General features: G+C 50.8%; 1 protein-coding gene across 4 annotated transcripts in view; it reads left to right on the top strand.

Annotated features, from left to right (window-relative positions):
- Nucleotides 1-6803: 6803 nt before the first annotated feature.
- The window catches only part of LOC139364429 (golgin subfamily A member 6C-like), a 55478-nt gene continuing 44238 nt past the window's right edge, over nucleotides 6804-18043 (top strand). The window contains exons 1-4 of one of the 4 annotated variants that reach the window (XR_011626382.1): nucleotides 6804-9749; nucleotides 10852-11479; nucleotides 11651-11899; nucleotides 12002-16979. The gene's annotated coding sequence lies outside the window, so the exon portion shown is untranslated. The remainder of the gene's footprint in view (nucleotides 9750-10851; nucleotides 11480-11650; nucleotides 11900-12001; nucleotides 16980-18043) is intronic. The other 3 variants (XM_071101102.1, XM_071101097.1, XM_071101099.1) reach the window with 3 other exon arrangements.

Here is an 18043-nt window from a genome sequence, read left to right as displayed (position 1 = left end):
GACACATCTGAATTCTGGTTCAGCCAGAGTGTCCACTCTTGGAATCTCAGGCCTTGATGAATATCCCAGATACTCCCAGGAGGGCCTAGAAGGCCATGCCTTGGGATTAAGGAAGATACCCCAGGAATAAGGGCAAAACTGAACAACAGCTCACCCTAACAAAACCTAAAATGTAGTCTGACACACATGATCAAGTTAACCCATCAGTAATTTAATTCCCTGCCAAAATAAAACTCAACACTAGAGCAGGATAACATAATCCACATCTCTATAATGAAGGTTCACAACATCCAACAGCTCAAGAAATACTGACTACATGTGTGAAAAAGAGAGAAAATGTATCCTAAAATTAAGAGAAAACCAGTCAATACAAACAGACCCACCGTGCATGGAGGCTCATGCCTGTAATCCCAGCACTTTGGGAGGCCAAGGCAGGTAGATCACTTGAGCTCAAGACTTTGAGACCAGCCTGGGCAACATGGCAAAACCCCATCTCTACTAAAACTTCAAAAATGAGTTGGGTGTGGGGGTGTGCAGGGGTCCGTAACCCCCAGGCTGTGGACTGTACCAGTCGGTGACCTGTTAGGAACCAGGCTGCACAGCAGGAGGTGAGTGGTGGGTAGTGAGCGTTACTGCCTGAGCTCCGCCCCCCGTCAGATCAGCAGGCATTAGATTCTCACAGGAGCGTGAACCCTAATGTGAACTGCACATGCGAGGGCTCTAGGTTTCACACTCTTTATGAGAACCTAATGCCTGATGATCTGAAGTGGAACAGTTTCATACCATAAACACCAACCCCAACCCCGTCTGTGGAAAAATTGTCTTCCACAAAACCAGTCAGGACTGCTGGTGGCTTGTCCCTGTGGTCCCAGCTAGTTGGAAGGCTGAGGTGAAAGGATGACTTGAGCCTGGGAGGTGGAGGTTGCAGTGAGTTGAGATCATGCCACTGCACTCCAGCCTGGACAACAGAGTGAGATCTTATCTCAAAGAAACAAACAAAAGGGCCGGGCATGGTGGCTCACACCTGTAATCCCAGCACTTTGGGAGGCTGAGGCAGGCAGATCACCTGAGGTCGGAAATTCAAGACCAGCCACACGAGGTGGAAGTTGCAGTGAGCCAAGATGGCACCATTTTACTCCAGCCTGGGCTACAAGAGTGAAACTCCATCTCAAAAAACAAAACAAAACAAAACACAAAAGCCATGAATGGCTCACATATTGAAATTAGCAGGCAAGAGCTTTAAAGTAACTACATACATACATTTAAGAATTTAGAGAGGGCCGGGCGTGGTGGCTCAAGCCTGTAATCCCAACACTTTGGGAGACTGAGTCGGGTGGATCACGAGGTCAGGAGATCGAGACCATCCTGGCTAACACAGTGAAACCCCGTCTCTACTAAAAAAGAAATACAAAAAACTAGCCAGGCGAGGTGGTGGGCTCCTGTAGTCCCAGCTACTCGGGAGGCTGAGGCAGGAGAATGACGTAGACCCGGGAGGCGGAGCTTGCAGTGAGCTGAGATCCGGCCACTGTACTGAAGCCTGGGCGACAGAGTGAGACTCCATCTCAAAAAAAAAAAAAAAAAAATTTAGAGAAATAATCAACACCTGTGAAGATGGTGAAAAAAGAATCGAGAAAATAAGTTTCAGTATAAATGTGTCCTAAATATGCATGGTACATACTTACTAAAAAATAGTTTATTTTTTATCAGAAATCTAAATTTAACGGGGCATCCTATGTTTTATCTGGCATCTCTATACCAAAGGCAAACAGGAGAGAGTCCAGAGTCCTATCTTCCAGCAGGCAACCTAGCCTAGGACAGGGCCTGCCGGGGGCAATTGGGCATTGGATGGGTTAGAAATGCCAGTCATTCAGTGTGCCAAAGGTTTGCCAGATCTGCATACAATCAACATTATTTTTATTCAATATTTTTGTCTAAAGCAACTTTAAAAATTTTAACCCTTTATTTGGAAATACAGATTCAGAGGAAATTTCAAAGATGGTACAAAGAGGTTTTATGGACTCCTCACTCAGTTTTCTCCAAAGGTTCTATTTTGTATAAATGTAGGACAGTATCGAACGATGTCGTGTGTCTAGGTCTATGCCATTTTATCACATATGACTCCTTTAACCACCACTGCAATCAAGATACAGAACTGTTCCACCACCACAAAAATTCCCCTCCTGCTATTCCTCTACACTCATTCCAGGCTCTTTCCCTCCAGTATTCCTACTCCTGGCAACCACAAATCTGCTTTCTGTCTTTATAATCTTCCCACTTCAAGAACATTATAAAATGCAAAAATTATCCAGGCATGGTGGCACCAGCTTGTAGTTCCAGCTACGTGGGAGGCTAAGGCAGAAGAATCACTTGAACCTGGGAGGTGGAGGCTACAATGATCCTGCCATTGCAGTCCAGCCTGAGAGACAGGGTGAGACTCTCAATGAATGAATGAATGAATGAAGGCCTGGCACGGTGGCTCACACCTATAATCCCAGTGCTTTGGGAGGCCGAAGCAGTTGGAACTGTTGATGCCTGGAGTTTGGGACCAGCCTGGCCAACATGACAAAACCCTGTCTCTACTAAAAATACAAAAATTAGCCAGGCATGATGGTGTGCATCTATACTCCCAGCTACTTGGGAGACTGAGGCACAAGAATCACTTGAACCTGGGAGGCGGAGGCTGCAGTGAGCCAAGATCATGTCACTGCATTCCAATCTGGGCCACAGAGTGAGAGTTCATCTGAAAAACAAAATAAAACAAAACCAAACAAAGAAAAAAAGAACATTAAATAAATGGAATCACACAGTAGGTGGCCTTTTGAGACTGGCTTTTTTTTTTTTTTCTACTCAGCAAATGCCCTTTGAGATCCATCCAAGTTGTGCATGTTCCTTTTTATTATTATTATTATTTTCTGTTTGAGATGGAGCCTCGCTCTGTCATCCAGGCTGGAATGCAGTGGCACAATGATAGCTTACTGCTGCCTCAAACTCCTGGGCTCAAGTGATCCTCCCACCTCAGCCTCCCAAAGTGCTGAAATTATAGGCCTGAGCTATGGAGCTCAGGTTTTAAATCTTAATAAATATCTCCCCCTGGTCTGCTTCCGTGACTGACACACAGGCTGGCATCTTGTGCCCAGACAGACATGTTTCTGGACTTGGTTCCATTTGTTCTGATGGGTTCCTCCTTCTCAATGACCGTACGTTACAGTATGTGGCTATTCTTACACGTTTCTATATAGACCTGAGGGTTAGTGTATTAATGTCAAAGTTCTACTGGTGTTTCGAGGCTGGGTGAAATGTCTGGGTTAATTTAGTTGTGGGCATCTTGACAATACAGGCTTTCTCTCTAGGAATGGTGATTCTGGGATGCAGGTTTTGCACATTCTGGTTTATTGCTCGGCTCGCTGCCACAGAGGGATGGCACTGCTCCACGTGCCATGCCCAAGAGATGTCCCACCTTATCTTTCTAATCAAGCTGAATGTTCTCAGCTGACAGCATATCATCAGTGCTGCGGGGACTCACTCCCTCCAACCCGAGATGAAGTGAGGCGGAGACTGTGGAGCAGATCCGTGCTGTGTGCATTCGTCCTTCCTGACCCGTACTGCTGCTGGCCGGGTCTGTGTCTGAGCCGTCAGAGGGCATTGATTTGGGGACAAGCTGGGGGCAGTGCTGGAGAGATGGCCCTCACCTCCCTCAGCTCCTCCTGTCCAGCCAACACTTGGCCACCAAAGGCCCCTGACTTTCAGGCCCTAGTCACCACTAACGGGGTGCTGCATGGAAACAAAGTGCAGGCCCAGAACCTGCAGTTCAGGTCACGCCTCCTTCCAGTCGAAGCCTCTATCCCTCCCAAATGATTCCAGCCTCATTCCTCCATGGGCCAAATATCCTAAACAAAGGCCTGGAAAGGGGGTCTTTATCCGAGTGCCCAGAAAACACACACAGAAAGGCTCTGCATGCCCCCCATGGCCTGCCAGAGGTAAGAGCCTGCCCATCGAAATGCACAGTCCTGGTTCTTGCAATGAGGTGAGGAGTGGAGGAAGAAAAGGTCCATCTCATTCTTTCGTCAGGAACCTAAACTTGGAAAAGTCAGACACAGTAAATTTCTTAATCCTGATACTTTTATAACTGGTTACAGTGGAGTCACATGCACAACTGTTTTCTGACATCTTTCAACTGGCCACATAACACCTTGTAATTTATTTATTTATTTTTATTTTCTAAGCCCAAGGGAGTGGCTCATGCCTGTAATCTCAACACTTTCAGAGGCTGAGGCAGGAAGACTGCTTGAGGCTAGGAGTTCGAGACCAGCCTGGGCAACATAGCAAGACCCCCATATGCAACAGAGGAAAACCCTGTCTCAAAATAATTTTTTTGAGTATAGTGGCATGATCACAGCTCACCATGGCCTCCAACTCCTGGGCTCAAGTGATACTCCCACCATAGCAGCTGGGACTCTAAGAGTGCACCACCACATCTGGCTAATGTTTTAATTTTTGGTAGAGATGCGGTCTCACTACGTTGCCCAGGCTGGTCTTGAACTCCTGGCCTCAAGAGATCCTCCCAATGCGACCTCACAATGCACTGGGGTTACAGGCATGAACCACCATGCAGCCCCTGCAAAATCTAACTGTTCTTCAGGTGCTTCTTTTGGACCTCCTAGCTAGACTGTCTTTGGCAAATACTAGTTTATTATTTTCCCACATTTATGTTAATGGATTTCCCATGTTTTATTTGTCTAGACTAGGGTTTCTCAACAGCGGCACTATTGGTGTTTCGGGCTGGATAATTCTTTGTTATGGAGCTGTTTGTGCCTCGCAGGATATTTAGCAGCATCCCCAGACTCCGCCTGCTACGTGCCAGTAGCACTCCTCAGTGTGGCAGCCAAAATGATTTCAGATATTGTCAAATATCCCCAGGGAGGCAAAGTCACCTCCAGTTGACAACTGCTGACCTAAAAACCTCTGGAACAATGTTAGATCATGGTAATGATAACATATACTGCTCCTGAGCTTAATGGGAATCCCTCTAGCATCAAAGTATAGTAGTCCCTGTATACTACTGTCTGGGCTGTGATCAGCACACTGTATTAGTCCATTCTCATGCTGCTATGAAGAAATACCCAAAACTGGGTAATTTATAAAGAAAAAATGTTTAAGATGACTCAGTTCTGTATGGTTGGGGATGCCTCAGGAAACTTACAATTATAGCAGAAGACACCTCTTCACAGGGCAGCAGAAGAGAGAAGGGGAGCCGAGCAAAGGGGAAAGCCTGTTATAAAACCATCAGGTCTCGTGAGAACTCACTCCCTATCGCGAGAACAGCATGGCAGAAACTGCTCCCATGAATCAGTTATCTCTACCTGGTCCTGCCCTTGACATGTGGGGATTATTGCATCTCAAGGTAAGATTTGGATGGGGACGGATCTAAACCATATCATACCCTTTATTTTAGCATACTGTATCAAAGCATAATTTTCTTTGTTCTTTTTTTGTTGTTGTTTGAGACAGAGTCTTGCTCTGGCTCTGGCTGGAGTGCAGTGGCATGATCTCAGCTCATGGCAACCTCCACCTCCTGGGTTCAAGGAATTCTTGGGCCTCAGCCTCCCAAGTAGCTGGAACTACACCCAGCTAATTTTAATTTTTTTTTTTTTTTTTTTTTTTTTTAAGTACACATGGGGTTCGACATGTTGGCCAGGCTGGTGTCAAACTCCTGGCCTCAAGTGATCCCACCACTTCAGCCTTCCAAAGTGCTGGGATTACATGCATGAGCCACTGCACCCAGCCTGAAGTATAATTTTCACAATGTGAAAGGCTTGACTTTCATACAAATAATGAAGGAATATGTATAAGATATTTTCTTTAATTTACAAGGCAGTCAGCAACACGGTGAAGCTAGTTCAAGGAGTGTTTTGAGAGACAGTGTCTGTAGTGCTCCAGGAAGGGCATTCCAAAATACGTTCTGAGATAGAGACAAAACTTGTTAATATCCTAAAGGGAGGCTGGGCGTGGTGGCTCACACCTGTAATCCCAGAACTTTGGGAGGCCGAGGCAGGTGGATCACCTGAGGTCAGGAGTTCAAGATCAGCCTGGCCAATATGGTGAAACCCTGTCTCTACTAAAAATACAAAAATTATCCAGGCAAGGTGGTGGGCGCCTGTAGTCCCAGCTACTCAAGAGGCTGAGGCAGTAGAATCGCTTGAACCCGGGAGGCAGAGGCTACAGTGAGCCAAGATCATGCCACTGCACTCCAGCCTAGGTGACAGAGCAAAATTCTGACTCAAAAAAAAAAAAAAAAAAAGTCGTCTGGGAATAAAACTGTCCTCTTTGGGAGTTATCTTTTCTACTGGACAGAAATCTGTAAGTTAACATATATACATATTCTCAAGTATATTCATAATATATTCTCTGGTATATTTCCGTACATTAGTGGTTTTGAAAGCATAGTCTCAAGTTGGAAGCATCAGCATCATCTGGGAACACAGACATGCAAGGCTCAGGCCCCACCTCAGACCTATTGAGTTAGAAACTCTGGTGTGGGGCCCAGCACGCCACCCACCTTTTAACATCATTTCTGAATTTAAATATTTTGTCTGTGTGATGTTAAATTTGCTGTTTTGTTTTTCAAATACACTTCAAATACATCTTCCTAATTTTCTTTTTAAATAAAAAATGGTTTTCCAAATCTATCCATTTTTCTCTTCTTTAAGCTACTGATAGCATGGAACAAAAGTTGAGCCATTCTTACGTCTTTTTTTTTTTTTTTTTTTGAGACAGAGTCTCACTCTGTCGCCCAGGCTGGAATGCAGTGGTGGAATCTCGGCTCACTGCAACCTCCACCTCCCAGGTTCCAGCGATTCTTGTGCCTCAGCCTCCCAAGTAGCTGGGATTACAGGTACCCAGCACCACGCCTTGCTACTTTTTATTTATTTATTTATTTTTATTTTTTAGTGGAGACAGGTTTTGCCATGTTGGCCATGCTGGTCTCCAACACCTGACCTCAGGTGATCTGCCTGCCTTGGCCTCACAAAGTGCTGGGATTACTGGCTTGAGCCACTGCACCCAGCATTTTTTTTTTTCCTTTTTTTTTTCTTTTTTGAGATGCTCCCCTTCTGTTGCTCAGGCTGGATGGAGTATAGTGGTGCCATCATGGCTCACTGCAGCTTCCACCTCCCAGGCTCAAGAGATCCTCTGACCTCAGCTTCTTAGGTAGCTGGGATGACATGTGTGCACCAGCACAAGTGGCTAATTTCTTTTTTTTTTCTTTTCGAGATGGAGTCTCACTCTTTTGCCCAGGCCGGACTGCAGTGGCGTTATCTCGTTATCTCGGCTCACTGCAAGCTCCACCTCCCAGGTTCACATGCCTGGCTAATTTTTTGTATTTTTAGTGGAGACGGGGTTTCACTGTGTTAGCCAGGATGATCTCAATCTCCTGACTTCGTGATCCGCTCGCCTCAGCCTCCCAAAGTGCTGGGATTACAGGCGTGAGCCACCGCACCCGGCCACAAGTGGCTAATTTTTTGTAGAGACTGGGGTCTCCCTATGTTGCCCAAGCTGGTCCAGAAATGCTGGGCTCAAGTGAGCCACTGGCTTTGGCCTCCCAAAGTGCTATGATTACAAGTCTTATGTTCTTAAAATTTTTCTTTGATATGATGAAGGATAGTCTAGTAACTTAACATACTTTTGTTTTCAACAGGCTAGCGCTTATGATTTGTAAAAGAACTCTTCAGAAATGAGCTCAATTTTACCATGAATTGGGACACTTTCCATCTCTTTCTATTCTATAGAGCAGTTTACTGGTCATGAGCTCTGTCTTTTGAAAACTTGAAAGCCTGCAACAGTCAAACCATCTGCACCAGGTGCATGGGATGGGCATGGAATTGAGGAGAGAGCTCAAACTACGGTCAGCCCTCTGTATCCTCGGGTTCTGGATCCTTGGATTTAACCAACTGTGCATCAAAAGTATTTGGAAAAAGTAAAACAATAAAAAACAAAAATTTACAAATACTTTGTAACAGGTATTTACAAAGCATTTACGTTGTATTAGGTTATAGTAATCTAGAGATGATTTAAAGTATAGGGAAGGATGTGCATAGGTTATATGCAAATACTATGCTATATTATTATCAGCGATTTGAGCGTCTGTGAATTTTGGTATCTCTGGGGTCCTGGAACCAATATCCTGAGGTTACTAGGGGACGACTGTATTCAAGCTCTTCTTTGGTTATTAGTCTATTCTCTAATGTATTTTTGTTGTTGATTTGTCTTTTTGTTTTTGCCTCTTCAAATCAATGTCGGAAACTTAGTTGTTCTAAACTACCCATTAGCTCAAAGCTACCAGTAAGCAGACTACCACTGCAATCTAAGCAACCGATTTTTTTTTTCCCCCATCAGATTGGCAAGAATTAAGATAAGCCTCTATGGATGTTACAGCTGTAGGGAGTTTTCCTGAGCATGTTAATTATGACAGCCCTTTTTGCTAGGCACCTAGATGATTCATCAAAATGAAATGAAATCCCCACGCACTTAAAGAAGTTATCTGGTTTATTTCCTTATCTGGGTGCTGCTTATGTGAGGTCCACAGTTGATGAAAGCTTATTAAGCTGTATATTTCTAATAGGTACAATTTTCTGCATGTGTAGTATAGTTCAATAGTTTGAAAAACGTCTTTTGCCACAGTCCGCAGCTGTGTATAATGCTATTCGCTTAACAGTGGAAAACATGGCAATGACCTGAATGTCCCTGGCTCCCGGGATCCTACCCGCTTAAACAAATGAAGTAACTTCCACTGTCAGTTAAACGGGCGGTTGGCGCTGGTTTTTCTCCAGGGACGGATTCTGGGAGACGGAGGAGGGGACGCCAGCATATCCTTCCCGGCACTTCCCGTGGGCTGCGGTCGCTCCCAGCCTCACTCGAGCAGGCCCCGCCCTCCCAGAGGCCGTTAGTCCCAGTCACCTGATCCTGGACTCAGCTGACCCTGCCGAACGGGAAAAAGAAATTCCCGGGCCCTGGCTCCCCAGCGCGAGGTTGAGGCACCCGAGTGAAGCGAGGCGGGGGATGCTGGAGCGGCAATGAGAGGGGGCCAGTGGCTCGGCAAACGGTGGGGAGGTTGTCTGCACTGGCCTCTCCGCAAACACAGTGTGTGCCGGCGTGAGGGCTGTGGGTCTGGTAGAGAAAAGTCCACTGCCACCCGGCCCCCGGCCCCCGAGGTGGAGGCGGGGGTGGGTGGCAAGTAAGACAGAGCAGGCCGGCCGGCTTAGAGTCCCCGTGCTTCCCTGGCGGAAGGAAGGGCCCCTGCCTCCCGGGGCAGGAAATGGGGCTTGTCTGGAGCTGGGAGTTCTTTCAGGGCTTCCCCAGCCCCAAGAGGACCTCCCAAGGACACCCTCTTCCCCAGCCCTGCTGTGGGGCTTGTACAAGAACGTGCTTACCATCAGGCTCCCTCTTCCACACTGTTAGGAAGACCCTCCGCTTTTTCCAGACCCAGAAAGTAGTAGTTTTGGGGTTGAGACTTACCTATCCATTCATCAAATCCATCCATCCTTACGTTGTAAGCGCCAAGTCTATACCATGTAGTGTGCTAGGCACTGGGAGGACTTGAGCTGCCTAGGGAAGGGGAAATCGGAGGCCTGAATTGGCAGTCATAGTTAAGGCTCCGGGGGCAGAGACCTAATTGCGCCTTGCGTGTAGTGCTAAGGGGGTTTCCTGAGGATGCCATCAACCTTAAAGACGGATGGAGAAGCTGGCTGGCTGAAGTACGGTTTGTGTACCGGGGGTTGGGAGGCAAGGGTGGGAGACATGTGTCTTCAGACAGGGAACAGCATGTGCAGAGAATTCAGGTGAGAGAGAGCATGGCTCCCCAGGAATGAATGCATTTCCCATAGCTGGGAGAGTATCATCTGGAGGTTAGAGAAAGATGAAGCTGCACAAGTAAAGACCAAATCTTCCTGGCTCTTGAATCACCACAATCAAGATAATGAGCATTCCACTGGCCCCCAAAACTTTCTTGTGTGAGGGGCTATTTTAGGAAGTATGATCAAGAAGGGCCGGCCTTCCAGGGTGCAAAGGCTCACGCCCGTAATCCCAGCACTTTGGGAGGCAGAGGTGTGCAGATGACCTGAGGTCAGGAGTTCAAGATCAGCATGGCCAACGTGGTGAAACCGTGTCTGTACTAAAAATAAAAAAAGCCAGGAATGATGGCACATGCCTGTAGTCCCAGCTACTTGGGAGACTGAGGCAGGAGAATTGCTTGAACCTGGGAGGCGGAGGTTGAAGTGAGTCAAGATTGCACCATTGCACTCCAGCCTGTGCAACAGAGGGAGACTCTGTCTTTAAAAACAAAAAGTGTGGGGGGTGGGGACTGGTCTGATGAGGTGTCACTTGAGCAGAGAGTGGAATGAAATAAAGGATAGCAAGCCACACAGAGTGCAGCAGGCATGGAGGCAGGAGCAAGGCTGGCATCTTTGGGCAGCAGCAAGGAAGCCAGAGTGGCTGGAGTTGTGTGAGTATGGGGAAGAGGTGAGAGGTCACTTATCTCTGTGAGGCCCAGGACTTTTGTTTTGTCCCCTGCTGTACCCCCAGCACTTAGAGTGGGAACTAGCACAGAGAAGGCACTCAATTGATGTTTGCTGAGCAGACGAATGCCTGGAGTAGACCTCAGAGCAGGGTTTGGTGGCAGGGTGGGTCAGGAGAGAGTTCACTCAACAGCCTGGTGATAGGGGAGAACAAGAGGCCAGAGGATATCCATCTATGACGGGGACCAGGGGTCCCTGCTGGGCAGCAGTGTGGGAGACACACGGATCCTGGCCACACCTCAGCCCTCCCTCCAACCTCATTACCTGCCTCCCTCCCTTGCAGAGGTTCCAGCTCTGTGGTGATCTGGACCATCGCGACTGGGTCCTGGCTGAGATCAGCACGCTGGCCAAGATGGTTGAGTGCACAGGGTCTACTCTGGGTGGAGGAGGGGCGCTGGGCTGGGGATTGTGGGTTTAGATGATGGTGAGGTTTCTCTGGGGTTAGGGCCTCAGTGCTCTCAGCCTGTGCTACCATGCTTTGTGACCTTGATCAGTGGCTGGCCTGCTCTGAGCCAGTCCCCAGGAAGGAGGCGTGAGGGTCAGCAGCCTGGCTGATGTAAGGACTTCCCTTGCAGTCCTCTGTGAAGTTGTGGCTGCTCTGCAGCCAGGAACTAAAGGAGCTGCTGTAATGGGGGATTGATATGAGTACAAGACCCAGCACTCCATTGTCCCATGACCTTATGACCCCCAGTGCCCTGAAACTCTGCACTAGGCTCAGGGAGATGGGTGAATCAGCCTCTCAACCTCTCTGGGCACCTCCCATACTTCTTTCCAGCCTGTCTGTTCCTTATCACAGGATCCAGGCTGTGGATGAGTGGCTGGTGAACAGGGGCCTGACACCCCCTAAAGGTCTCCTTCCTCTACAGTGTGAAAAGAAAAGATTCTGAAGCTCACGGCTGATGCCAAGTTTGGTGAGTACTCTGCTGAGTCCACAGGCCCCAGGCAACCCTGGGACCTCGGCCTGGTGCCTGGTACAGAGGCCCCCCCACCGCTCCCAGCAGCATCCTTAACTTACCTTCCCTAGTGGAGAAGCATGAGGGAAAGAAAGACATTGACAGTCCCACCTTCCTGTTCTCTGCCAGCTCCTGGTGTAGCAGTAGCAGTGCCTGTGTCTCCAGGGTGCATGGGAGCTTTGAGCTGAAGTTAAGAGGGCAACAGGGAGGTGGCTGCGCCCACAGTGACACCCCCTGTCCCACCCACGGGTCCTTCAGAGTTAGGCGATGTGAAGGCCACAGTGGCAGTGCTGAGTTTCGTCCTCTCCAGTGTGGCCAAGCACAGTGTCGATGGCGGATGCTTGTCCAGTGAACTGCAGCAGCTGGGGCTACCCAAAGGTACGGGTTGTGGGTGGGCAGCTGGGCAGCCTGTGGGCCAATGGCTGCTAGAGAAGGGGCCAGGCCCTGTGACCCTATGGTGTACCCTGCCCTGTCGACCAGGAACCCAAGGCCAGCTCCCAACTGCTACCTCCAGAGCTACTCCATTCTACCCCCAGAGCATGTGGCCAGCCTGTGCCCCTGTTATGAGAAGAAACAAAGCACCTTGTAGAAGCACTTGGGGTCTGCAACCTACGCAGCAAGTATGAGGCCAGCCAGGGTCCAGGCTCATTCTAGAAGTTTCACGCAGCATGCAAAGTGCATGGAGAGTCCAGGGAGACGACTTAACCACAGTCACATACTGAGCAGCTGCAGAGCTGGGACCTGGCCCTGGGTCTCCTGAATCCACAGACTCTGTGGTATGTACGTACAGGATCAGACCTTGCCCTTTCCTCCTAGCTGAGCCTTTCCTAGCCCCCCATGTCCCATGTGTGAGCACCTAGCTCACTCTCGTTCCTCCCTCTCCAAAGTGTGGTCTCTTGCAGCACGAGTGGCCGAAGGGGCAGCAGAGACTGTGGACCCCTCAGCTGCACCTAAGACCTCTGTGTGGTGTAGCTGTGTGTGCTGGGGGAGGCTTTTGGCCACCATTTCCCCCTTTGTAAATGAGACCGATATATGTGGCATGGAGGGTGGGAGGCCAGTGTGAGTTCCATGCACTTGGAGCAGGGCCCTGAATGAGCATGGACGTGGGAGCAGGGGTGTTCCTCGACTTTATGCACCTTGGGGATGGGAGTGGGGCTCCCTGCGTGGGTTGACAAGGCATTGCTTTTCCCCACCCCACCTCTGTCCCAGCCCTGCAAGTCAGTCCTTGGGGGTCTAGGAGGGAAGTAGCGCCTGGCTGTGTGACCTTGGGCTGGTGCCTGGCCCTCTCTGGCTCTGAGTTCCTGGGAAAGTCAGCACTCAACACATGCCCTCCAGTTTAGCACCTTGACAAGAAGGGTGGGGACACTGGGATCAGGCCCACCCCTCTGGTCCAAACCCCACGGCCCCAGCTGGAGGATGAGGAGATGCTGGGCTTGGGTGGGGGAATCAGGAATGTAAAGGGGCCTGCTCACCCCCAGCTTGGCTTAAAGGCTCAAGGCATCAAAGGCTCAGCCTGCCCCTCAGGAAGGAGCCTGGGCCCAGCCAGACACTCACCAGCACAAGGGCGACTGTGAGGAGCAGGAGGCCCAGGATGTGGAGAGCCATGGCATAGCTGGAGATGAAGGCATCCAGCGGGCTGGAGGCTTTGGGGCTAGGAGAGCCTAGAGCAGAGCAAGAAGGCTATGACCAGGCAAGGCCCTTCCTCAGACTTCTCAGAAGGCAGAATCTGCACCCAGAAGGTGCTGCGGAAACAAAGAGCTGGGGCTAGGAGCACCTTGGAGAGCTCCACGAGGAGGGAAGGCAGCAAGCCCAAAGGAGGAAGCAGATGGACAGAGGAAGGGGGCCTACAGAGGGAAGGAGGTACTGACCAAGGTCTGGGATGACTGTGTCTACCAAGAGGCCCTCTGCCTCACCCAGGGTGTGCAGACCCTGGTGCGCACTGTCCCACATGAGGGCCTGGGCTGGTGCTGCCCTGAAGAAGGTGGCACCCATTCTGGTGGTCAGTGGGTGTGGTCTGGTGGGAGGTTCATCACAGATTTCAGGGGCCTGGGCAGCGTTTGGGGACTAGGGTAGGTCATCTTTTCCAGCCTCCTGCCCTAACCCCAGAACTGTGATCTGAGCCCTGGGTCACCCAGGGCCACCCTGGACGTGCTGGACTTCCTCTACCACCACTTAGTCAAAGTTCTACAGAGGTGTGAGGACAAGGGTCAGTGGGGGGGTCAGGAGATGATGAAGAGGGTCACAGCTCTACCAAAGGAAGCCTCATTCTTTGTGGCACCCGGCCCACCTCCCTGATGTGGGCCCCAAACCTCCGGCTGGCCCAGCCCTGCAGAGTAGGAGCCCAAAGGCATCTGTAGCGGTTCCTGTCATGCTGGTCTCCTCCAGGGCCCCTTCTGGAACCTGTTACCACAGATCTCACGGTGGGGGGGGGGGTACAGCTCAGTCTCCCTTACCTGTCATCTGCCTCATAGGGGTTTTGTCCACCAAGGCCCCTGACGGCTCAGAGACCCACACCCATGGCCTCCTTCTTTCTGACTGCTGGCCCTTTCACAGCCTGTATACTTGAGCCCTGGGCAGAGGGATAATGATCCCAGGACTGTGTTTGCAAGCAGAGAGGGTGCTTGGCACCAGGCCCTGACTCCTTGGGCTGAGCTCAGCAGCAGGTGTGTGACCAAGGCCCCCTGGGCAGAAGGGGCTTGGCCCTGAGGGCCCATCACTCGCCACGCCTGCATGTTCCTGCTAGGCATCCACCCTGGGGACCCAGCTTTCCCCCGCCCCCAGCTGCTGGCAGCCCCATCTTGACTCATCCAGGGTCCTGGAGGCCACGCCAGGAAGCAGCCAGCAGCTGGGAGGAGCACTTGGTGTTTCTGCATCTTTTTTTATGGAGCTTCTTTTGGTGGGAAGGGCTATAGACTCAAGGGAGACTGCAGGCCACCCCTTCCCCATTCCCTGGCTGGGTGGGCTTCCAGCTCAGGAGTCTGACTGGAAGGACGGGACCGTCCTGTCACAGAGGCAGGTCTGAGTAGTCCAGGCCCAGTTTTACCCTCCAGCAGGGCCCCTCCCATTCATTTGTCCAGCTGGCTTTGCCCAAAGCACAAGTGACGTCTATGTGGACTGTGTCCCCTGTCCCCAAGGGGAGTCTGGCTCCAGTCCTGGCCTGGAACTCAGAGACCTTAGAATTAGAGGCCACATCTGGCAAGGTGGAGCAGCATGGTCTGCCCACAGCCAGGGCAGGCCCAGACCTGACACCACGGTTCCCGTGTCCTCTCCCACTTCCATCCTGCACATCACCTACACTACGTGCTGTCCCTAATGAATCCAAGCTGTCAGCTTCCGTCAGCTTGGCCGGGAAGTCATGCTGACCATAAGGAGAACGGTGCAGCCTGAGTTGGGGGCTAAGTGGGAACGGGCCTGGTGTGGGGTGGGGGAGGTGGGGGTGAGGCAGGTGTCTGGCGCCTCTCTGCTTATCTTCCCTTCTCCCTTGCCCACAAAGGAGGCATCTTCTCCATGTACCTCTGGCACCCCGGGGACATAAAATACTGCCCCAGGTCTGTCTTTCCTTGGACATAGCCCACCTACCTTCCTGTGGGACTCAGGACTTTGTTTTGTCCTGTGGCCCACATGAGAAGCAATTATCCCTGCTCTGCTCAGCTGAGAGAACAAACTGAGGCAGAGCAGGGGAACAACTCTGTCATAGTCTGCCCGTTAATGGCAGAGTCAAGACCAGCCCTTCCCTGAGTGTCAGGTCCAGTAGACACCAAGCATGGAGGCTGTATTAGTCTGTTTTGCGTTGCTCTAGAGAATTACCCGAGACTGGGTTATTCATTTATTTTTGAGATGAAGTGTAGCTCTGTCGCCCAGGCTGGAGTACAGTGACACGATCTCAGGTCGCTGCAACCTCTGCCTCCTGGATTCAGGCTATTCTCCTGCCTCAGCCTCCCGAGTAGCTGCAAATACAGCCATACACCACCGTGTCTGACTGATTTTTTGTGTCTTTAGTAGAGATAGGGTTTTAAGATGGTTGAGTTTCGCTCTTGTGGCCCAGACTAGAGTGTAATGGCATGATCTGGGCTCACTGCAACCTCTGCCTCCCAGGTTCAAGCAATTTTCATGCCTGAGCCTCCCAAGTAGCTGGAATTACAGGCATGCACCACCACGCGTGGCTAATTTTGTATTTTTAGTAGAGACAGGGTTTCACCATGTTGGCCAGGCTAGTCTCAAACTGCTGACCTCAAGTGATTCACCCACCTCAGCCTCCCAAAGTGCTGTGATTACAGGCATGAGCCACTGCTCCCGGCGCTGAGACTGGTTAACTTATAAAAGAGGTTTCTTTGCCTCACAGTTCTGCAGGCTGTACAAGCATCTGCTAGGCTTCTGGTGAAGCCTCAGGAAGCTTTTACTCCTGGCGGGAGGCAAAGAGGGAGCAGACGTGTTGCATGGTGAGAGAGGAAGCAAGAGACGGGAGGCATCAGGCTCTTTTAAACAGCCAGCTCTCCTGTGAGCAACAGAAAACTCACTCACTGAGTCACCTGAACCCAGGAGGTGGAGGTTGTAGTGAGCCAAGATCGCGCAACTGCACTCCAGCCTGGGCTGTGAGCAAGACTGTCTCAAAAAAAAAAAAAAAAAAAAAAAGAAAGAAAGAAAATCCACTCATTACCATGGGGAGGGCACTAATCCATTCATGAGGGATCCCCCACCATGACCCAAACACCTCACACTGTAGGCCCCACCTCCAGCATTGGGGATCACATTTCAACATGAGAGGTGGATGGGACAAGTATCCAAAGTATGTCAGAGGCCTCCCCGTCCCTCTCATCAGAGTCTTCTGTCCTCAGTTCAGGTGTATGCTGTCCTCCATGCTTGGCTTCCTGGGAGGTCATCTTGGCCCCAAGGGGTTGGGCAGGGCCACTAGGCCGAGGTTTGGAACCCTGTCTCTCGTAGTCCCAGCCTGGGTCTCCATCACTGGCTAGCCGGCTCTGCTCACTGCATTCTCTTTACACCTGCTCCCTGCAGCCCAGGGGTCAGTCTGGGTGCAGGCCTGGGTAGAGGTCCAGGATCAGATTCTGCCCCCCAGCTCATACCTCCTGTGTACCATGGCAGCCAAATTGCACCAGCATGGCCAGGAGTGCTGTCTTGTCCCTGTAATCCCAGTGTTTTGGGAGACTGAGGTAGAAAGATCGCTTGAGACCAGCCTGGGCAACATAGCCAGACCCTGCCTCTACAAACAATAAAATTAGGCATGGTGGCATGCACCTGTAGTCCCAGCTACTCAGGAGGCTGAGGTGGGAAGATCGCATGAATCCAGGAGGTCAAGGCTGCAGTGAGCTATGATTGTGCCACCGTACTACAGCCTGAGCAACAGAGCAAGACCCTGTCTCTAAAACAAGAAACAAAGTGCACCAGCGTGTGGATACCAGCTTCTCCTGGTGTGTGGACCTGACCTCAGTTGGCCCCATCGGTGAGTAGGAGACTGCCTATTGTCTTCCAGAGCATTCCCACCACTATACCTGTGACCCTCCTGCATTCTCTGGCAGGCTTTGTGAGGGGGTCTCTCACCTACCTCTCTGGCTGCCCTAAGGCCCAGCTCAAACCTTCCCTGGCCCTGAGAACCTTTTCCTGAAGAGTCTTTCCCCCCACCCACAGGCCCGCTCATTTCAGAGCTTTTGGTGGCATGAGTACAAGGATCAACTCTGCTACCAGCCTGGGAGGAAATGTCCCTAGGATTGGGTCTCTGGATGGCATATGAGGGTCTAGACCAGGACCCACATGCCTGTAACCTGAAGGGTAGGCCCTCGGCTGCCCCAGCTTCCCAGAGCCCCTCATCCAGCCTGACTGTCTGGTACAGGTCCGACCCCTGCATCCTTTGATCTTGGTCCCTACTGGGAACTCTGGTTACCCTGGCTTACCTACTTTTGGCTCCAGAAGTAATGCTGACATTCCCCATGAGACAAAGTTACATACTGAGACTAACGTAGGGTTACCTGGCTCAGAGTCACCATGGCTAGGCAGAGCTCAGGTCCTGGCCCTGTTCAACCTCCACCTCCCAGGTTCAAGTGATTCTCCTGCCTCAGCCTCCTGAGTAGCTGGGACTACAGGTGCATGCCACCACGCCCAGGTAATTTTTTGCAGTTTTAGTAGAGCTGGGGTTTCACCGTGTTAACCAGGATGGTCTCAATCTGACCTCGTGATCCGCCCACCTCAGCCCTTCAAAATATTGAGATTACAGGTGTGAGCCACCGTGCCTGGCCTCCCCAACACTCTTCTAGCTCTGGAGCCCTGCGGGGTCTATCTTGGAGCACCTGGAGCCCAAGAAGGTGCCCCTCACATTTGTGATCCCAGGGACCCACTCCCTGATCATGATGAAGGCGGACTGAAACCCGCTGAGGTGCCTGGAGCAAGGGTCAGCCTCTGCCTCCCACAGCCTCTCTGATGGGGAGGATGATATCCCAGCAGCATGAGCTGGGAGCAGAATCGGGAGGATGGGGGTTTTCTCTCTGGGTAGCTCTGGGCTCCAGGGTGGAG

This window comes from Macaca nemestrina, chromosome 7, assembly GCF_043159975.1.
Source record: "Macaca nemestrina isolate mMacNem1 chromosome 7, mMacNem.hap1, whole genome shotgun sequence".
NCBI lineage: Eukaryota > Metazoa > Chordata > Mammalia > Primates > Cercopithecidae > Macaca > Macaca nemestrina.
This window is presented reverse-complemented; position numbering and strand designations above follow the sequence as displayed.